Below are 24,332 nucleotides of genomic sequence, written 5' to 3'. Positions count from 1 at the left end.
TGTTTGCTAAGAAAAATTGAGAGCTGCTGAGGTGCTTTGTTGTGATTCTGTGCCCACATTGAAAAATATTAGGCTATTTGCAAACGCTGTTCCTTTTTGTTAACACAAAATTGCACAAATATGCATCCCTAGGAAGAGGAAATGTTTCAGTACGGTGAGTGACAAACATTCCCTGATCTAGTATGACAGCTAACACAAAGTAACAGCCTGGCCCACAGAGAGCTGCACAAATGACAACCCGACTATGAGAAGCAACCAAGGGTGTCTATTTCCTATTTCTACTCCATTCCCTTACATGGTCTAATGAGGGGCCAATTACCCAAATGCTTTATGCAGGCTATATAGCTGCCCTAATTGGATGGTCCAGTTATCTGAGGGATTCTGAGTTCACAGCTGGCTGGGTTTAGATAAAGGGACTGTGGAGTCATCAGATCTTAAAACAAACAAAAAACAGTTCCATACAAACACATATAATAATACCTCTAACTGACTGACTGCAGGTATCTCCCCTTCATGGGCTACCGGATCACAAAACAAAACAGAATTTGTAAATTTTTAACCATACTATAAATGGTGCGATGTTATCAGAGTGAGTCTTCACAGGGCATTCGAGTAGATTTCCCTCTCCAACTCAACACGTTTCAAATGACAGGACTTGCATTGTATTCCTTAGGGCATGAATCCACCCACACAGAGATCTCATTACAACATCACAAAATATTTTCTGAAATCTAATTCCTCTCATTGTGTTAAAGGTCCCTGGACTACCTTAAATATACCTGCTCTCCCACTGGAGTTCAAATTGCCTTGGAGCCTGGGTAATTCCAAGAGTTACCTGATGCTCTCCTCTGTGCCTTCTGCCCCCTGTGACCTTACCCCTCCCGGACTCTCTGCTCAGGCTGCGACTGACCAAGTCAGACAGACCTTTGTTTTCCTGGGTGCCTTTCTTGTTTTGCTGTCCCTGCCTGCCCCTGCCGCAAGCCTCTCTTCTCATTCCATTTTGACTTCAACTTTAAAGTATCCTTCACCTCTCCGCCCCATTGCTTTCCAAGAAATGTATTTTTCTTTACATTACTGACTATATACATTCTGTACCATCTGTCAGAAATAATGAATTAAATTTTCATTGCAGGTCTGACTATACCAAACTGTTGTTTTAAATTTTAATCTGCTGATATTTCTGTTAAAATGGCTCTAAGAATATCAAGTTTTACAATAATATTTCAACTTCAAAATATTCCAAGTCAGATACTATTCTCCCTACACAGGAGGCCCTCCTCCCCACTCACTGACAAGATAATTTCATCTTCAGATCTCAGTTTCAATGACACTTCCTCAAAGAAACTCCTGATACCTTCATATACCTTCATATACCTTCAGATTAAAACAAAATAAAGATATTTTGGAGTTTTTTTCTATTTAGTGCTAGTTTTGCAAGAATTCTGGTTTCTTTTTTCTTCTTTTAGAAATATAATTATTTTTTAATTGTTGTGGAAGTACAGTTGTCTCCATTTGCTCCCCACCACCCTCCCCCACCCTACTCACCTCCACCTCCCACCCTCAGTTCTACCCTCTTTGGCCCTGCCCACGGGTCCTTTATACATGTTCCTTGACAACCCTTCCCTTTCTTTTCCCCGTTATTCCCCTCACCCCACCCCTCTGGTTACTGTCAGTTTGTTCTTTATTTTAATGTCTCTGGTTAATATTTTGTTTCAAAATCAAGAATATATCTTATATGTTACCTTTAATTTTTTAAAAACTGGAAGTGTTTTTATAGAACTTTTAAGTCATTCTTTCTTATTTTTGATAGAACAGCTCTATTTGGACCTTCTATTTATTGAACTATAAAGTGAATTCTCCTTGAAACCTTTTCTACTTTACATGGGCCCTGTTTTTTCCAATGGACAATAACTTATTTCCCCCAAAGAAACAACTTCATAAATGTGGATAAGTTCCCAGAATAGCTGAGAGAATTCTAAATCTACCAGTGATTCAAGGACTTAACTAGATGAAAACCTATACAATTTCAACTCTTTACTGTAGATAAAATGCATACATTTAATATGATGCAGATAGAGCCCAGTTCTTTTGGCGCATGTAGATGTTATCCATAATTTCCATTATCCCTTAGATCTCAGCAGGATTTAAAATTAATTACACATGCCTTCTTACCAAAGAAGCTTCTCACCAAAGCTATTGCTGTCCAGCCTGCCACACAGACCCATGTTGTTCATTCCTGGCCCCATAGGCGTGAGGGCTTCCCTAATATTTTCAGCATACTGAGACCACGGAGTCTGTCTACTTGCCAACATCTTACCTTGACACTGCCATCATCCTTACCACTAGTTTAAACAAATGCTACTGAATTCTACTTTGGACCTCTCAATATCTTTCCTCGCAGAAATCAGGACAGCAATGAAACATACATCCTTTTTCTCTAGAAACTTCAAGTGTTTTTTTTTTAACCTGCACAGAGGATAAATGTAACATTTCACTGCTATCTACAAAGCCCTTCAGGACTCACCTACCTCTGTGTCCTCAACTGGTATTACCTTCTCTTCTTCACAAAGCTGAAGCCTTGCTGCATTTCCTGTTTTTTGCAACCTTGTAAGCCTTTTGCTGAATCCGGGGCTTTTGAACTTGTTATTCTCTCTACACAGGAGGCCCTCCTCCCCACTCACTGACAAGATAATTTCATCTTCAGATCTCAGTTTCAATGACACTTCCTCAAAGAAACTCATCCTGATACCGTCATATAAATTCCCACCCCCTGGTATAGTATCATGGATCACAGCTTTTTTCTTTCCTGTTATACACAATAATTGGTAAATACTTATTTTTATATTTCTAATGGTTTATTCCCATAATTTCATATGTGTTTTTATTCCTCTCTGTATTTTCAGGACCTGTGCATAGAAAGGTTTGGTATATATTACCAAAATTAGTAAATAATGAGTAAATTAAATGAAATCGACACATATGCTTCACTAGCTCCTAAAGAGGTCATTTTAGTGTTATTTATTTACCAACCTCTGTATTTGACACTTCTGTCGAGTTGTCATCTAAAAAGAGTGAATTTTATCCTCAAACGCCATGCACATGTTAATTTCCCGTTCCTAATCTTGCTTTTTGTCTTGAACCCCATTTCAAAGGACATCTATTCTTAGCTTCCTACTTTGTACTCTCAAACACATTAGAGACAAGGCTGTTGTATAGCTCACCCTTTCAAGCCTATGGCCCATTGAATTTCTCACAATTGCCTTTACCTTTGTCCACCCATCCAAAGCCAGAGATTCCTACTCAATACCGACTTTTGTTACCAGTTTATATTTTGAGCAAGTGGTGCCATGTTAATTATCTAGGTCTTTTTTCCTCCCAACTACTCTTTATATCCTTTTATGTATGCCTGCAAATAGAAGTTAAAGAGTTTTAGAAATTTGTGTATGTGTGTGTGACATGAAGTTTTTAAAGATAAATAAGCATCCTACCCAGGTTTCCCACTTCTAAAAAGTATGGCAGCTATGCTGTTCTGAAGAGATGATTATTCCATCATATTTAAATCAGTGATTCAATCAGAATATTCAAATAGCCTAATGGGATTTCTACACAGAACACTAACACTAATAATAAGAAGAAAATGTGGACAACTACATTTTACCCAGCATTCATAACAAAAATTAGCAATAATTAAATACAGCAAGTAAGTGGGATTTTCAAAGTAGGCTATGCATTTGTAACACGATCTGAATTGGGTCTCCCTCCCTGAAGAGAGCCTTTATCTTTAACATCAGTGATACAGATGATGCTTGGGACAGGCCATATAATACAGATTTGAATTAATCATCCACAAAACCAGAAGAAGAATCTGTCTTGCTTAAAAACCATTGAGTGCTTCTTCCTTTTGAAATGACTTCAAGGAAGGAAACATTACATTTTAAATTAAATGAATCCTGAGGATCATCTGTTATGGAAGATTAAAGTGACTCACTTGTCCAGATACCAGGCACAGCAAGACAAAGTATAAATACAGATTCAATGACAATAATCCCACCTGCATTAAATATTTTCTTGATTGTATATGATATCATATTCTATTTTATGAAGTTATTCCTTTTTCTTAGAGCCTTACCCAGACAAGCATTTACAACTTTCTTTGGCATCTTTACTATTATCTCATGCAAAGTTCATTCTTCCTGCTTCCTTATATGCTTATATTCACTGATATATACATACATAATACATGGTATATGTAATATACACATGATATTAAAATGTAATTTACAAAAAGATTCTGGAAGAATTTTCAGTCTTCTGGTCTTCCTTCCTTTGCTTTCTATTTTGTTTGAAACACTACATTAATATCTTCATGCACATGTACTCCTTTTAGGAAAATGAAAAGCCAGAATTAGCTTAAAATCTAGAATCAAAGTAGACTCTTAAATGGATTTAAATTCTGTGTTTATAACAACAAACTCCTGATTCTGAAGGTGACATGTATGAACAGGTCATTTGCTTGAAGCATGCATTTGAATTGCCTACACCAAGGCCAGAGGACAGATGAAGGCCTCAGCTGGTAACTGATACCAGCAGGCCTCACAGCATATCCATTTCAACAGGACTTTGCTGTTTTTCATTGGATGATGCATATCCAGTGAACTCTTCTGAAGTAATAAGTTTTTGCCTCCCCATGAGATAGAGTCCCTACAAGAGATTGGCTGGTGGTGCTACAGAAGAAATAAAGAGAAAGCAACAAGGCCCAAAGCAGTGATTGCTCTTAATCAGAAAAAAAGAAAATTTGAGGGAATCTAATATTATAATATCAAATTTGTGGATTTAAATGTATTCAATCTCTTTAATTTTTCTTGAACATTGATTCCATGCCAGATACTGTTAAAATATAAGATTTAGTGCTGACCAAAATGGATGTGTAGGCCAATTCCATGAAGCATATAGTCCAGCAATGGATTATATGCTTAGTCTGTTATGTATTTTTGTATGTATGCATATGGTTTTACATGTATGGGCATTTCTTGATTTATATCAACAAAGTTTAATTTACATAATTTGTGCTATTTGGCATATATTTTCTAACACTTGAAAATCTTAACTCATTTAACCCTTCTTCAACCTCATGAGGTAAGTTCAATCATCACATTCATTTTACAGATGAGGAAAATGAGTGGCGTGGTTGAGCAAATTGCTCAAAATCACACAACTAATGTGGGGTGAAGCCAGTAGTCTGGCTTTAAACACTAGCTTTAATCACTGACTCTCTTCTCTCGAAAAATGGGAGAAGGTGGGAGATAGAAATGTTTCAACAATGGCTCTAGACAGGCAGAGCAAAGTGTTTAGTTAAAAGGGAAAAGAAGTTAACTTTTTGAAATAAAGAACTATAGGGGCTTGAGGGAATGGTGAGGGGAGGGGATGGAGGGAGGGATAAAGACAACTGCACTTGAACAACAATACAAAATAAAAATAAAAATGAATAAAAAAGAACTGTAAAGAAAAATGTGATTCTCGAATATTAATTCACACATTTTTTTCACTAAGAAACACAAGAAAACGCAGTAGTTTTAAAATTAATTACCTTTATGATAAGTAATGTCTCCTCTGAAAAATGTTAAGAACAAGTTTTCTTTATAAGTTTTGAAGTTACAGACTAGATCACTTCTGCTGACCATGTTATTTCAGAAACTTTCCCTTTTGAGCTGAATGAGAATGGAGAACATTTATAAGCTGAATGATGTACACAGGAAAGATGAAACAGGCTTATAATGAAAGAAAACACCTTCATAACATACATATCCAAGGAGGAGCAATGAAGGGTTAGTGGGCAGGAGCTCATTGACTGTTCGACTTCACAGTCATGCTGCACAATCAATGATTAAGCAAGGCTGGCTGATCTGTTTCATAAGCCCCAGAGAATGAAGAAGCAGGATTAAGAACTTCTTACTTACATGTTAGCTACCCAGTACAAAGTTTATGTCATGGTTCTTCAATTCTTTATAGAGTTGCAGAACTTAGAGTTGAAAAAAGAAATGTCTTCTCTCTCAGACACTTGAATCATCATGAAAAACATCCTAGACCTTGCATAAAGTCTACTTTTTATGTATCTGAATAAATTGTATATACCTTCCTTGAATATTGCTATAGTCCTTAGCTTTTTAATAATGGTGTTATAAAATACTTCATAGTATATAACATATACTATGAGATATGTAGTATATTTACCTCCACCAGAAAAATCAGGATAAAGACTTCAACATTATCATAAGCTCACGCTGAACAGAGCAAAAACTTGGTGCCTGTATGAACACTAATGTGAGAATAAGGGGCAAAAAGTCAGAAATAGCAAATACTTCCATAAGAGCACTAAAGAAGGAGGAAATACATGTATTCTTCAAATGACTTATTTCCACAGAAAGCAAAGTGAAGTTTGTCATGTTTCATTGAAAAATGGTGGCAAACAGGACTAAATTGGTATGGCGAAACTGACTGAAGAGATTTACGACAATAATATAACTCACAATTACTGATTCACATTTATCAGTCAGGGATCAATGAGAACAATAAAAGGTATTCTATGTCTTTTTGAGAAAAAATTGTTATCCAAATTTTTAATATAAGTATAATATATATCTATAAAATAGATATATATTATACATATCATATCATATATATCATGTGATATCACATATCATATTATGCATATGTTTATTATCTATAAAATAAACATATATTATAAAGCTCAATGGATTTTCTTAAACATGCTCATGTCACAGTCCCAGATTTAAACAAAGAACATTGTCAGTACCTCGAAAGCTTACATCATGCTCTATTTCTGTCACCCCTTCACCCCAGAATATATAGATAGAATTTATAGAATTAATGAAATAGTTGAAGAACAAAGGTCTTTGAGGCCACTTCTAGCCTGTAGGAAATCTGTGAGCAAAGAACACAAAGGATGTCACAAATGAACCCAAGTTTCCTGCAGCAGAAAATTGGGTGTCTCTGAAAGAAAACTGGCTTGTTATTTGCCTTTGCCCAAGTCTCTGCCCCCATTGTCACCAGAGAATAATGGCTTCTTCTTTTTTGCCTTTCAAGTTTTTGCCACTGATTTTTACTGGTTGAACAATTTATTTTATTTAAAAGAATCTTAGAACCCTGGCTGTTGTGGCTCAGTGGATTGAGCACCAGCCTAGGAACCAAAGGGTCCCTGGTTCCATTCCCAGTCAGGGCACATGCCTGGGTTGCAGGCCAGGTTCCCAGTAGGGGGTACACAAGAGGCAATTATGCACTGATTTTTCTCTCCCTCTCTTTCTCTCTTCCTTCTGTCTAAAAAATAAATAAATAAAATACTTAAATATTTTTAAATAAAAATATTTAAAAATTAAAAATAAAAGAATCTTAGAAATGTAACATTCATGGCAATCCATGAGGCTGATTGAAAATATCAGAAGTGTAGAGATGGCACTGAACATCACCAGAAAATATGTGGTCTAGTCTGTTTCATCACTTCAGCTACTTAGTTTCCACAAACACACTTCTGTTTATATGTAAATTACCAAGTCACAGCAGGGTGCATCTATTCATTATACAAATGGAGATTTTTTAAAATATAGAAAATATATTTTACAAACAACTCTGTTTATTTTTGGCTGATATTTATTTCTTTACTTGGTCAGTCACAACCCTGCAATACCAATATAGTGTCATAACACCTTGTTTAAACTACTGAAGGAAGGAAAGCGGGAAAGCTTTGTGTGTGTGTGCATGTGTGGATGTTGCCAGACTGATGATCAATAACAGATATATCTAGACATTGCAGATATTGTTTTTGCAAATATCCAATGCCACTATAAACACCTTACAGATGCCTTCCTCCTGCCACTAATTATTCTATGTTACCCTCTCTCTCTCGTAAGAATCCAATTATTAATAGTTGTTCACTTGTTGGGTGAACAAAATCTTCATTCATGGAGGTCTGATATGACTGTGCCCCTGCCTGTGTGAGACCACCGTAGGTCTGCATTAACTTTACTGCTGGAAATGGGAACAATAATAGGATCTTTAAAAAATCCCTTGGGTCCTAGACATACATTTCCTTGTCCATATTCTTTAGAAAAAAATCATAATTTGCTTTGATAGAACCCATCATCTCTGTCTATTGGTTCAGGATTAGAAGTATTTAATGTGGCCAGATGGAAACCTCAAATTCAAGTCCCATCTGGCAATAGCTGTTGTCCTCATAAACACATAGCTTTTTTGGAAACTAAAATTTCAACCAAGTCCAAAGAATCACAAATTGTCCAAGCTACTTTCACTTCCAAACTTGTTTCTAGGACAAGAACTTTTTTCTGGAGATGGGATGAATATTTTCATATGTTTATACCAGGCATATACTAAAGCCAGTATAGCACCTTATAAGCCTTAAGGTTTTGTCATCACCCACAGCTGTCATAATAGAATGTGCAGTACCCATTTCATTATCCTCTCAGTCCTGTTGCTTCCTCATGTTGGATACATGGCAAAATCAATGAACCTCATGGATATGAGCACTTCATCTCACTTACATTGCTTTCAAATTGCTTATAACAAAGTCTCGATCAGATCTGTAGCAGATTATTTTGAAGAAATCGACAAATCAATTTAAAAATATACAGGGGTACACAAAAGTAGATTTATAGTTATGAGTTTCTAAAACAGTTTATTCTTATATTACTATTTATTCTTGTATTATGTATTTCTCCATATGAACAACTATAAACCTATGTTTGCCAACCCTGTATTAAGATATGGGTACTGCACATTCTGTTATGAATCTTTTACCCAATCTTTGTAAAAAAGATTGAGTATAAAAAAACATTTTTAAAAATCTGTATTTCAAGGCTTACTGTAAAGCTATAGTACAAAAGAACCTATGCATCCCAATGTTCATAGCAGCACAATTTACAATAGCCAAGTGCTAGAAGCAGCCAAAGTGCCCATCAGCGAATGAGTGGATCAAAAAAACATAGTACATTTACACAATGGAATACTATGCAGCAGAAAGAAAGAAGAAACTCCTACCCTTTGCAAGAGCATGGATGAACTGGAGAGCATTATGATAAGTGAGGTAAGCCAGGCAGCAAAAGACAAATACCACATGACCTCACCTATAAGTGGAACCTAATCAACAAAACAAACAAGCAAGTGAAATATAACCAGAGACACTGAAATAAACAACAAACTGACAGTAACCAGAAGGGAGTGGGAGGGGGACAATGGGGGAAAGAAGGGGAAGATTCATCAGTAAACATGTATAAAGGACACATGGACAAAGCCAAAGGGGAGTAGAATTGAGGGTAGGAGGTGGGAGTGGGTGGGACTGGGGAAAGTGGTGGTGGGAAAATGGAGACAACTGTACTTGAACATTAATAAAATAAACTTTAAAAAGCTATAGTACAGTAATTCCCCCTTTTTCATGGTTTCAATTACCTATGGTCAAATGCAGCCCAAAAACATTAAGTGAAAAATTCTAGACATAAATAATTGTATAAGTTTTAAGTTGCATGCTATTCTAAGTAGTGAATCTCACATGGTCTTGCTGCCATGTGCATCTGCCCAGGAGGTGAATCACCCCTTGGTCCAGCATCTCTGCACTATGTAGGTCACCTGCCCATGAGTCACTTAGCAGCCTTCTCAGTTATCCTATCTACTGTCATGATGTTGCAGTGTTTGTGTTCAAGACACCCTTATTTTCCAAACCCATTCACGTAACATTTATTGCACTATACTGTTATAATTGTTCTATTTTATTATTATTGTTCATCTCTCACTGAGCCTAATTTATAAATTAAACTTTATCATATGTATGGATGTATTAAAAAAATGCATCCATAGGGTTTGGTACTATGTGTGTTTTCAGGCTTCCACTAGGGGTCTGGGAACTTATACCCTGGGAGTAAGAGGGGCTACTACAATCCAGATAGGGTTACTTTGACAAAAATATCTAGAGACCAATGAAAAAGCATTAAAAATTCCAAAATAGACCCATATCTATACAACAAATTAATTTTTGACAAAGATGCCAAAGCAAGTCAATGGGGGAAAGTGTTTTCAATAAAAGATGCTAGAACAACTGGATATTCATGTGAAAAAGAAATGAAATTCTACTTATCTCTCACAATAAACAAAAACTAACTCAAAGCTGATAACAGGTTTAAACAGAAAAGCTACTACTACAAAATGAGATGTTTGCAACCATGCAGTAGGCAAAGATTTCTTAGATACAAAGCAAAACCAATAAAAATAGGTAAAATTAGCATCATAAAAATTTAAGACTTTTGTTCTCTTAAAGACTTCAGCTGAACCCCCATCATAGCCTCCCTGTGGGGCCTGGACTGGCTGCTGTGTGGTGGGACAGAAGCAGGCCCCTACCCCAGCTGGCTCTGTCTGCCCCAGGTACTTGGGCTTATCCCAGTACCCTTGCCTGAGTCACTGGGGCTGCTGTCCCTGCCAATGAGCCAGCAGCACAGGATGGCCCTGTGCCAGGTGGACTGTGTCTACTGCAACCTGGATTTCAAGCTGAACATGCCTGATGCTCTGGGGGACAAGTCACAGCATCAGGGCCTTTCCGGTGGTTGCCCTGGCTGAGGGAAAGTGAAAGGTGCTTCTGATGGTGACCAAGGAGGTGGAGGCAAAGGGCTGCTGGCTGCAGGCCTATTAACCTTGAGAAACAAGGTTGCCTGCCTAGTGCCTGGCAGTCCCCGCAAGTCCACATGTGGCTCCTAAGCAGGAAAGGACCAGAACTGCACCTCATGGGCCCTGTGGAGGCCCCAACCCTTTCCCTTGCTCCCTCAATATCCAGGTGCTACCTCAATAAATCTGAGGATATGCAAAAGGAAGGACAGGAAGGAAGAAAGGTAGAAAAAATGCAAGCCATATCTTGGTAGAAAATATTTGCAATATATGTATCTGTCAATGGAATGCTATCTAGAATGCACACAGACATTCTTACAATTGAAGACTAACGACCTATTGTTAAAAAGATGAATAGACACTTCATAAAAGATGTAAAAATAGACTATAAAAATATGAAAAGATGGTCAGTATCATCAGTCATTAGAGAAATGTTAACAATGAGATACTATTTTATATCTACTATAATGGCTAATATTAAACATATGCTAAAAACCAGTTGTTGAGAATTCAGTACTAGACCACTCACATCTTAGATGTGCAACTGTAAAAATGGTACCACTTTGGAAATTTTATCAGTTTTCTAAAGTTTCACCACTTCAGAAAAAGTTTTAGGAGTTTTGCATAAAATTAAAAGTACCCTTATCTTTGACATAACAAATCAAGCCTATGTAATTACACAAGAGAAATTTAAAAAATGTATCTGCAAAATGCACAAAAATTTCCATTGCCATTTTATTCATGAGAACCAAACAGTGGAAACAACCAAATTATTTGTCAACTGGAGGATGAATAAACAAATTGTGCAATATCCACACAATAGAATCTCACTCAGCAATAATAATAATAAAAACAGTGAACTACTGACATGTTTTACAATAGGGATAAATGTCTAGAAAACCATTATGTTAATATAAAAAGCATGAAGCAAAAGACTAATGTGTAATTCTATTTGTATTAAAATTTAGGAAAGTAAATATAACATATAGTCATAGAAAACAGAGCAGTTTCTGCCTGGGGCAAAGGTAGAAAGTTGTGGTAGGGAAGGAGTGTTCTGGGGTTGATGGAACCAGTGCGTGTCAACTGTAGCACTGGTTATAAAGGTATGTGCATTTGTCTAAACTCATTAAACTGTACATTTCAGTGTGTGTTTTATTTTATACAATGTAAAATTTGATTTAGCTGATTTTTAAAAAGTAGTTCTTGACTAAAAGCAATATTGGAACTGGTAAGATTTGATGTGATGATGGACAGGCATTCAAGAAGTCCATAAATGTGTACTAGTAGAAGCTTTGTAGGAAAAAGAGGCAAATCCATATCTAGAATAAGTATCCATATGGTTGGAGAAAGCAGTGTATCAGAAATGTCAGAACTACAGATCCTGTAAGAATTCATTCTGCTTCTTAAGAAAAAGGCTGTCATTTAAGTGGTGTATTATGTTTATTGATTTGTGAATATTATGTCATCCTTTCATTCCTAAAATGAATTCCATTTGATCATAGTATATGATCTTTTCAATGTATTGCTGGATGTGGTTTGCCAATATTTTGTTGAGGATTTTGGCATATATGTTTACCAGCAATATTGGCCTATAGTTTTCTTTCTTTGTTGTGTCTTTATCTGGTTTTAGATAAACATCACATGATCATATCAACAGATGCTGAAAAAGCATTTGATAAAGTACAGCACCCATTTATGATAACAATGTTCAGCAAAGGGCAAATAGATAGAGCATACCTCAACATAATAAAGGCCACATATGAAAAACCTATAGCCAACATCATACTCAATAGACAAAAACTAAAAGTTTTCCCAGTAAGATCAGGAACAATACAAGGGTGTCTTCTTACACCACTTTTATTCCTCATAGTGGTAGAAGTTCTAGCCACAAAAATCAGACAAGAAAAAGAAATAAAAGGTATCCAAACTGGAAAAGAGGAAGTAAAACTGTCATTATTTGCAGATGACATGATAGTGTACATTGAAAACCCTATAGGCTCCACCAAAAAACTACTCAACCTAGTAAGTGAATTTAGCAAAACATTGGGATACAAAGTTGATATGCAGAAATTCATGGCATTTTTGTACACCAACAGTGAAATATCAGAAAGAGAAACTGGGAAAAAATCCCATTTACAATAGCAACAATTAAAATAAAGTACCTAGGAATAAACTTAACCAAGAAGGTAAAAGACTAATACTTGGAAAACTACAGAACACCAAAGAAAGAAATGAAAGAATATACAAACAAATGGCAATGTATACCATGTTCATGGCTTGGAAGAAGCAACATCATTAAATGTCCATGCTACCCAAAGCAATGTGCAGATACAACGCAATACCTGTTAAAATACCAATGACATACTTCACCAATTTAGATAAAATATTTCAAAAATTTATATAGAACCAAAAATGACCCCAAATAGCCTCAGCAATCTTGAGAAATAAAAACAAAATAAGAGGGATCACAGTACCTGATAAACTATACTACAAGTCCACTGTAATCAAAACAGTCTGGTACTTGCATAAGAACAGACACATAAATCAATGGAACCGATTAGAGAGCCCAGAAATAAACCCATGTCTCTATGGTCAATTAATATTTCTCAAGGAAGGCAGAAGCATAAAATTGAGTAAAAATAGCTTCTTCAACAAATGGTGCTGGGAGAGCTGAAATAGTACATGCAAAAAAATGAAACCAGACCACCAACTTATACCATACACTAGAATAATCCAAAATAGATAAAAGACAAATATAAGCCATGATGCCATAAAAAAACATAGGCAGTAAAATTTCAGATATCCCATGCAGCAATATTTTTGCCAATATATCCTCTGGGGCAAGAGGAATAAAGGAAAGAATAAACAAATAGTACTACATCAAATTAAAAAGCTTCTGCATGGCTATAGAAAACATCATCAAAATGAAAAGGTAACCAACTGTATGGGAAAATATATTTGCCAATGATACCTTGGATGAAGGTTTGATCTCCAAAATATATAAGAACTCACACAACTTCATACCAGGAAGACAAGCAATCCAATTTTAAAATGAGCAAAGGACCTGAACAGGCACTTCTTCAAGGAGGACATACAGAGGGCCAAGAAACATATGAAAGGATGCTTGACAACATCACTAGCCATCAGAGAGATGCAAATTCAAACCACAATGAGAGACCACTTCTCATCAGTCAGAATGGCCATCATAAACAAATCAACAAATCAACAAACAACAGGTGCTTACGAGGATGTGGAGAAAAGGGAACCCTAGTACACTGTTGGTGAGAATGCAGACTGGTGCAGCCACTGTGGAAAGTGTATGGAAATTCCTCAAAATAACTAAAAATGAAACTTCCTTTTGACCCAATAATTGCACAGTTGAGATTATACCCTAAAAATCCTGAAACACTTATTCAAAAGAACCTATGCACCCCTATGTTCATAGCAGCATTATTTACAATAGCCAAGTGCTGGAAAGAGCCTAAGTGCCCATCAGTAAATGAGTGGATGAAAAAAACTGTGGTACATTTACAGAACAGAATATTATGCAGCAGAAAGAAAGAACTCATCATTTTCACAACAGCACGGATGGAACTGGACAGTATTGTGCTAGGTGAAATAAGCCAGGTGGTGAAAGGCAAATACCATATGATCTCACCTACAACAACAACCTAATCAACAAAACAAACAAATGAGCAAAATATAACCAGAAGTATGGAAACAAAGGAACAAATTGACAGTGACCAGAGGGGAAGGAAGGGGGCAAAGATAAGAGGAAGGGTCTGTTAAGGAACAAGTATAAAAGACCCATGGACATGGACAACAGGGTGGGGATTGACTGGGAGTGGGGGTGGGAGAGTGGCGGCTTGGGCAGATGGGCAGAGGAGAGCAATGGGGGATCATTGGAACAACTGTAATAGAACAACAATAAAAAGAGAAAGCCTATCATTTACAAATGCACCAAATGTACCCTTATTCAATATCTGAGTTTTGGTAAAGTTTTTGCTGAGGGTCCACAGAAATATTGGGAGAAACTTTCTCAGTTGTTATAAACTGATTTCATCATACTGAAAAGAACATGTCCTTATTATTTTGCATTCATACATAACACCATTCATTGTCATACAGGAAGTGTACCTTACTGCCCAAAGAGTGTAGCTTCACTTGTTACCACCATTTTAATTTGACATTCAGTTAATCTCTAAGTTAACATTCATTGTAGAAAAAAATGATTATTGTGTAGTGTGAAATTTTAGTAAAAATTATTTTAATAGCTTCATAAATGCATTTATCACTATGCATAAAAATTATCAAAGACAGAAAATATCACTTAAAATTGTCAAGTATGTTTTATTGAGTGTTATGAAAAAAGTACATTGAAATGGCATTATTGATTTGGGAATTCACAAAGACCACAGTGTATGTCCTTTGTGAAAATAATGGTTTATCTGTTCTACTTTGGCACCGAGTCTCATTGCAGTGAAAAAATTCAACCAAGCATTGCTTTTTGCTCCCACAACTTGAGATTAATAAATATAAGCTGATTCTGTATTCAGCCACTTTTAATTCTTACAGACATACCTATAAAATGCATTTTTTCTTTATTTTCTCATTACACAAAAAAGTTATTTTCTACTAAAGCATCACATGAAGCTCCAATACTTTGTGAGCTATATCTTACACAATTTATTTTAATGTTAGAATATGGTATCCTATAAAAATAAAATAAGAGAACTTGAAAATGAATTAAAAGGCATGTTAATAATGATGTGTCCAAATTACATTCGCTGATTCAGATCAGAAGGGGCCATTTTAAAAATTAATATTATGTTATTAATATCAATATTATCTATCAAAATTAAAAATATGGAATATTAGAGTTTGGGATTATTTAATAAGTGAACTATTCCACTCTCTCAGAAAATTGAAGACCAGGTAAATTAAATAATCTATAAAAACTTATGCTGTTCCAGGATTGAAATCTTGATTTAATCCAATGCCAGTTTTTCACTCACAGTTTTCACCTAAGCAAGTAGGAGATGGGGGAGTAAATATAAAATAAATACATAAAATCCTGCCAACATGTATAATTCTGGATATACATACTGTGTCTTCTTCAACACCAAAGCAGTTTTTTGGGGGGTTGGTCTTTTATTTGTCTGTTTATCTAACTCTTTAATTGTAGACTACTCTAGGTAGCCGTGTTTTTAAATAGACTTTTTTAGACCACTTTTAGATTTACCAAAAATAATGAGAAGATCCATATACCCCAGCAACTTAGTTTCCCTATTTGGAATATGTTATGCTAGTATGGTACATTGCTTATAATTAATGAACAAATATTGATATATTATTAACTAAAGCCCATGGTTTATTCAGATTTTCTTAGTTTTTACTAATGTGCTTTTTCTATTCTGGAATTCTACCCAGGATATTACATTACATTTGTGTCTCCTTGGGTTTCTGGCTGTGACAGTTTCTCACACTATATTGTTTTTGATGACCTTGACATTTTTGAGGTATACTGGTCAGATATTATAGAATGTCCCTCAACTGGGATTTGTCTGATGTTTTTCTCAAGATCAGGTTGGAGTTATGGGTTTGGGGAAGAAAGATTAGAAAGGTGAAATGACATTTTCATCATATCTTATCAATGGTACCTGCTATCAACATGATTTATGCCTATGTGTGTTGGCTTTGATCACTTGGCTTAGGTTGTTCTTATCAGAATTCTCCACTGTAAAGTCGTTATTTCTTCCCCTTTCTATTTTTTTTCTGGAAGGAAATTACTAGGCCTAGCTCACACTTAAAGGAAGCTATGGTCTCCTTCCTTTAGAGCAAAATATCTACATAAATTAGTTGACATTTTTTTTCATGAGTTATTTGTCTCTTCTTTCCCATTTATTAATTTACTCAATAGTTAATTAAGTATGGATTCTTACATATTCACTCTTTCCTTTGAACTATAGTTCAAAATTATTTGGTTGCTCAAGATGATTCAGATCTGGCCATTGGAAACATTTTCAGTTTGTTCCTGTGCCCTTTTGACACACTCTCGTAATGGAGGGTTTTTTTCCTTGATACTTCCTCACATCTTGGTGATTTATAAGAAGCTACAGGTTCATCTTATAATGTTCCTGCCCCATTCCTTGAGTCAGCCTGTTCTCCAAGGAGCTCTGGTTCCTTTGCTTAGAGAATGGCATTAGGAACAAATCTGAGGGCCAGTACAGGCCAGAGGCCTACTTGAAATTAAAGGTTCAGTGTATTTTGTTCTGCCACAATTGTGTTTGTAAAGAAGCACAAAAATATGAAAATAATCATCTGTGATTTTTTGATAATATGTTGCTTTATCCAAATGGAATGTTTTCCTTTATATTTTCTGAGTTAAGAAAGGATACCTGTCATCATATCTTATATGGAAGCTATGTATGATAAGTATCAAAAGCAATATTGCAGTTCACCAGTGATTTATTCTACTTACTTTGTCTTGATAACAAACCTTGTTGACTTGGATAACTTGAGTCACTCAAACTCTCCCTTCATGTCCAGGCTCCAGAGAGTTAATAAAGAGAATGTGTGGAAAGGTCAAATACAACTTACTCGAGTTCAGATCCTTGGGTAATTTATTCAATTGAAGCAAATCACCAATTTTTATCTCCTATTTCTTCTTCTATACATTCAAGAATATTTTTATCTGAAAAATGCACTTTCATATTTTGTAAGGTTGATCCTCCTCAGAAAGCTTTTAAGAAAGGGCAAATAAGTTTTCTAGGAGAAGAGAGGCTGGAAGAACAGCTCACTTAAATCAAGTCTAAGTGTGTGTGTGTGTGTGTGTGTGTGTGTGTGTGTGTGGTATTCTCATCTATGCCAAAAGCAGAACAGTAGAGTTTTCTGTTCCCAGATGAGAGCTACAGAAATTCCCTCTATTGTGACAGATTATAGATTTTCTCCAAAGAGATTTACTATTTGGAGAATAAAACTAATGGAAACTATTTCTAAAGAGGACTCACTATAGACTTTCACAACAGTGGAGGTACAAATATTTTCATCTTTACTATAAATAGGTGAATAGCATGCAATGTTAAAATATTTGTCCTTTCTTCATGTTTATGTAAAATTATGCACATTTATAATTTATTCAGTGTATTATCCTGGCAGTTTTATGCCTCCTTTATATGCTAAAACTGTTCATTAAAGCTTAAATCTCAAGAGAAGAATGAGTAAGACAAAGTTTCAACACGGATATGTCAATTTTGCTCTTTTGAGCTAAGGACTTATGGGGAGGACACTAAAATAAAGTTTTATTTTTAATTTAAGTAATTTATAATTAATATTTTATATTCAGATGGTATTTTCTCCTTTTTTAATTTAATTATTTTTCAAGTACAGTTTTCTGTCTATTACTCCCATCCCAGCCCCGCCCCGCCCCATGGTCCCCACCTCCCGCCCATTTCCACCCCCCTTAGTTGTTGTCCCTGTGTCCTTTATACTAGTTCTTCTAAATCCCTCTTCTATTTCCCCTGAAATTCCCTCCTCTCTCTCCTCTGGTCGCCGTCCCCTTGTTCTCTATTTCAGTGTCTTTGTTTTTATTCTGCTTGCTTGTTTGTTTCATTGTTTAGCTTCCTGTTAAAGGTGATCTCATATGGTATTTGTCTTTCAACACCTGGCTTATATTTTCTAAATGCTATTTTAAATGTGGTAGGTTATTTAACTATAGCAGAAGACTAATTTCATCTTGAAGGAATTTAATTCCTAAACAGAGATAAAATCCATACTGTTAGTATTTACTTCGGTCTATATATGTATAGTGTATAAGTATACATGTATGTATATGTCAAACTAGATATCTATTTATCATCTATCAATTAACTACTACCTATATTCTTGAAGAAAAATATATGCACATGCATTCCAAACTGAACTTTTTAAAACCATCCCTCAAAATAAAATTGACTAGAATATATTATTTTTATTAATCCTGATGGTAGCACAGGCTACATTTACTTAACAGGATAAATTAGCTTTTTCAGAATAAATTTTGAGGTACAATATAGTCCAGCTATGACTTTGCCAATATTTACTTGGCTGTCCTTAGTCAGTAACTAAGTACAATGCTATCTTAGTTGCCTCAGTTCTGGCATACTCAATTCTGGTATCAGAGAATTGATCTGGGTGACTTTTGTGTCCCTTACAGCACCATCAGTTTATGATCGAGTTTGATTTTTTTATTTTATTCTTCCTGACAATATAATCAATGAACAGAAAAAACGACCCTTTAGTAAGTGATTCTTCTCTGGCCTTTCCCATTCAGGCATTGTTTCCATTGCAGTTTCCTGCACAGCCGGGCACCAGCAGGCAGGCCCATGAATGAGAACCGGCTGAAAAATCAATCCGTTCAAATGAAAGATTTGGGTTTTTCCCTCAGTGCACACAACTTAGGGAATAGTTATCATCTTTGCCAGAAAAATTATTGTATCCTTTGTCTCACTTTTTATGTATTCTGGGAATAAGTTTCCTTAATATTTTAAAAGCAGTCCATAGCAGATGATACCTCTTAGCTACTTTACTCAAGAGAGCCAACTTTATCTTCATTTTATGCAGAGTCAATGTTCTTTTTAACTCTAAATTATTTATTGTGCACCATTTGGGACACAGGGGAAGCCATGTTTGGGAAAATGAGAGTTATGTAAAAGAAATTAATTCTAAATTATTATTCATGTTATGTGTCACATAGGCCTTGAATTTATTCAATGTGCCACCGAGAAGCAAACAAGGACAAAGTGCTTCTTCTGGAGTAAAATTTCTAAGCCGATTTTTGAACCTAAGAGACAGAGTGTGACTATACCAGCCTCTGTTGCTTCTCTAATCCAAGGAGTGTTTTGTGTTTGATCAGAGTAGAACAGATCAGGGTGTATTCTGATTGTAATCCTGAAAATCTACCATGGTACTTGCAGCAAGGTAGACACTCAAAACATGTTTGTTGAGTGAATGAATGCACACAACATAAATAAATGATAGAAGGACTCCATTCACCCTCCCTGGTTAAAAATTTCTTTGTAATGTTACCCGATAGATAGAAGAGACATATTAATATTTATACAAAATCTAAAGCTTCATTAATGTGATTGCTATTTTATCTGTAGTTGTATTCTTAACTATATTGGCAAAATGCTTTCAACTTCCACAGGACAAAGTCTTATGTAGTTATACATTTTAATCATGAAACCATCACTCTAGCAAAACAGACTATTATTAATTTTATTAGAATTTCTCTGAAACTCTCTCTGTGCAACTCCCCCTAGAATTTTCCTTCTATATTCTATAAACAAAGTTCTATGAATAATGTATGCTAGAGGAAGTCATAATTACAACCTTGCTTTTTCCAAGACACCCAACAGCTTGTGTAGTCTGCTGGCTATCTGTGGCAGGCAGAAAGTTCTCTCTGTTGGGTGTCAGAATTAAAAGTTCAAATTCTCCCAGTGATCTGTACATTCCTTTATTGAATATGAGGGTTGGGGGTGGCCTTTACTCTTGAATATCTATTGAAGTGACTAAATTACTTCCTTATGTGCAGCTTCCTAATGTTCCCTTGACACTGAACCAGAACACATTTATTCCGCATGTGATTACTGGGTTAATATGAAACTGTACTACCTGGAGACCTTACTCTCTTTTGTTCTCTCACCACTGAAATGCCCATCTACACTCCAAACCTAGATCACAAATACAAACTCTCCCAAGATGTACCCACCTGGAAAATATGCAGTTTATGAGGATGACCACATTATTTAATATTCCTACAGTTAAGAGTCCCTTGAGGCTATAAATCTGAGCTCTATATCATATTAGATATATAATATTATAAAATTCATCTTCTTTAGAAATCTCAAAAAAAACTGTCCTAATTTATGACAAATTTATGAAGAGAGGATTTATGCCCTAAACAATTTGATAACTAAAACATTAATTTATAGCTAAAACATGAACCTTGTTTATGCTGAAAAGTATGATATGTAATTATCAATCAATATAGAGCCTGATTCAACTTCAGATAGAAAATGGGAGAGTTCTAGGCTTTGAAATTCTCTAGTGAACCATTTAGAAATTGAAGCAATGAGACATTTTTGATATACAGGGAAAATTTACAGGGAAAGAACAGTAAAAAAACAAAATAAAAATACAAACAAAATATTTTCTTCATAGTTACCATTGCACAAAATGTATTTTAATTTAATTAAATTATCACAATTAATCTAAATAATGTGTATGTATATGCCATTTTTATCATTGATGTGTTCTCTTTCAGCAACATATTATTGTCTATATCTGATGTCAATGTTCTCTTACGAAGGAAGTAAGATAACAAGTTGGGGGACAGAGAAAAATGCCTATTCTAATTTTTTAAAATCAATATTCAAAGGGCAAAATGAATTAATTCTACTTACAGAAAAGGAAATGGTGCTATGTTTTAGCTGATGTGGCCCCGCGGACCATTATTCATACATCACCCCCAGACTTAGCCTTTTGATTGTTTGGGGGGAAGAGGAGAATTCTAACAGAGCACTTTAAATATGGCAGAATCCAGAAAAACACTGAAGCCAAACTTGGACCCAGATTGGCCAGGTGGGAAGGAAGGGTTTTGTTATGGGTCAAGGAGGCCAAACAACATGGTTCTGTCCATTTTGCTCAAAACAATTTCAGCAATATATTAAAAAATTAAGATAATTATGTTAATTAGATATTAATTAAAATTGAATCTTATCATCTGACTAGCTAATTTAAAGAAATGGAATAAGACACTGACAAAAAGCACTAACTTATTCAATAAATTTGTTTCATACTTGATCTATTAAGAAGCTTCTCTTTTTTTAAGAACATTTTTTTTCTGAAATATAAATGCTTGAGGCAGCACAGTGTTCTAGAACGTGTATGTGATAAGAGTCAAAGGGCAGGGTTCAACTTCTTCCTAATTAGCATTATGGTCTTCAGCAAGCCACCTGATGGTTTGTGAGCCTGTTTATTCATTTATGATATGACAGACAAAAGAGGGTCAGACAATATCTAGGATCACTTCTAACTCTAGCATTGTATAGGGTTATATTACTAATTCTGTCTTTGTTGGTTATTTTCACATATCATGTCCCTTCTAGTCAGAATTTATAGCAAATATCATAGCAATATCTCCATAGTATTAAATCCAACACCACACACACACACACACACACACACACACCCATACGATTAAATCAGCATATATATTAAATGATTGGGGAAAAGTTAGAATTCATCCATCTCCTGAGGGCATATGGTATGAAACAATGCAAACAGTTTTCCCCTGTTTCTATTGTTGACAGAAAACAAATATGCCCAGTCTCCGGTAAGACAGGTGTAGGTCTTCTATGAAGAAAAATGTATCTAATTCAAGGTCATTCATGTAACAACATGATTCATTTTATCAGTAGAATATAAAGATCCTCTTTTATTGAGAGTAGGCAATTTGTAGTAGTATAGGAAGACACAGCTGAAAAATAGAATAGAAAACCACTGATCAAGAATGCCAAAAGACATTCAGAAGACAGCCTCTCCAGAAGCCAATCCAATGGGTAAAGTCTAGACAACAGATTAGATAAATGTCTTGACAAAATGCATGAGTTGGCTCTCTCTGTTCTATAACTGTGTGTGGGTTTGCTGAGAACTGGCAGATACTTTAGTTTCAATCTTCATCCTTTTGGTTGTTGGTATGATTCCAACCATGAGGAATGCATCCATAAGTGTTTTTGCATCTTCTTGTGTTTGCATACGTTGAATGCTGCTATTGGGATACCAAATACTATAAATGATTGTTTCATAAATTTTTGTGTGCACTCATTTACTGAGATGAAAAATTCACAGTAAATTCTTGCTAATGAGAAAAATACAATAAAAATAAACTATTAAAAATTAAGTTGTGTCTGAAGAAAGAAGTCACAATCCAAGACAGCACAAAAGGCATTGATTGCCTTCCCAAAGAAGTATCCTTGTTTTATGGGGCAAAAAGAAAAAGAAGGAAGGAAGGAAGGAAGGAAGGAAGGAAGGAAGGAAGGAAGGAAGGAAGGAAGGAAGGAAGGAACTCAGTATCTTTTACTAACTTGTAAAATATTTTCTAGTGGCAATTATACATTAAGATCTAGTTTACCCTGGCATATTAGCTTTCCTTTTATGGTTGATTTACTAATTATTCTCATCATCATCAGACTTTAGAAACTTCAGAGTAAACAAGAATAAACTGAGGTAGGTAAGAGTTAAAAAGAAAAGAGGAGAAAAAATGACAAGTATAAACTGGGAAAACACAGATAGAGGTAGAGGGTGAGATGGATGTATATAATCAAGAAAGAAGTTAAGATTAATTAACTAAACACAATAATCGTAGAAAAGTTCACCTGTAACAGAAGCACTAGCACACATTGACAAGCAATCATTTTCAGTTACATTTCAGTCACATTTCTACCTCACTTGGCACAAGCCAGTCCTATATCATGGCCAGGCCAGATAGAGGTGGATATTCGCAGAACACAGGTTAACAGGTTGTAAGAAAGCCAGATACTAAGAGCTCATAAGGAAAGATAGTCCAAACTTATAGGGGCCTCAACTGACCAAGAATTTCCCTCCGAACTTCTGTATATTTAGAGTACAATGCCACAGAACTTAATAATCATGAATCACTTTATAATGTGCCAATAGTAGTGTGATATATATTAAATATTTGAAAATTAGTACCCTCTGAGTGGCATGTACTAAAGCTTTGTAGAAATCAGAGTGTAATGGTTCATTTTATGTGTCAATTTGACCAGACCACAGGGTTCGGAGATATTTAGTCAAACATTATTCTGTGCATTTCTGTGAGGGCATCTTTTGATTAAACATTTAAATTGATAGACTAAATAAAGGTAGACTGCCCTCCCTACTGTGGGTGGGCCCCATCCAATCAATTAAAAGCCTGATGAGAACAAAACGTCTGACCTTCCCCCAAGTAAGAGAGAATTTCTCATGCCTGACTGCTTTCAAGCCAGGACATTTCCTTTCTGCCTTTAGACTCAGAGTGAAATGTTGGCTCTTCTGTGTCTCAAGCCTGGGGGCCTTTGGAGTAGAATAGCACCACTGGCTCTCCTGGCCCTCGGGCCCCTGAACTCAGATCGGAACTACTCCATCAGCACTCCTGAGTCTCCAGCTTGCCGACTGTAGACCTTGGGACTTGTCACCCTCCAACTCCTTAAAATAAAGCTCTTTCTATTTATATGTAATTATTGATTTTGTTTCTCTGGAGAACTCAAATCAATACACAGGGTGTTGAGTTAACCAAAATAGATGTCCCTGCTACATAATTTTGTGCTAATTTTAAGGAAAGATAAAAGGGATAAGCAATTCTTGGAAATATAGTGGCTCCTTTGGCCATGACAGTTTCTCAGATTTTTTCCATAATTTTGATGGCCTTGACAGTTTTGAGTTGTTCTGGCCATGTGTATAGCAGAATACTTCCATATTGGAATTTGTCTGATATAGTTCGCTTGATAAGACCGGGGCTATGGGTTTCAGAGAGGAAAATCACAGAAGCAAAGTACCATTCTCATGACGTTATATCAAAGGTACATACTATCAACAAAGTTTGACTGTTG

The sequence above is a fragment of the Artibeus jamaicensis genome, unplaced genomic scaffold, assembly GCF_021234435.1.
Source record: "Artibeus jamaicensis isolate MK-2021 breed Jamaican fruit bat unplaced genomic scaffold, CSHL_Jam_final contig_391, whole genome shotgun sequence".
Lineage (NCBI taxonomy): Eukaryota > Metazoa > Chordata > Mammalia > Chiroptera > Phyllostomidae > Artibeus > Artibeus jamaicensis.
This window is presented reverse-complemented; position numbering follows the sequence as displayed.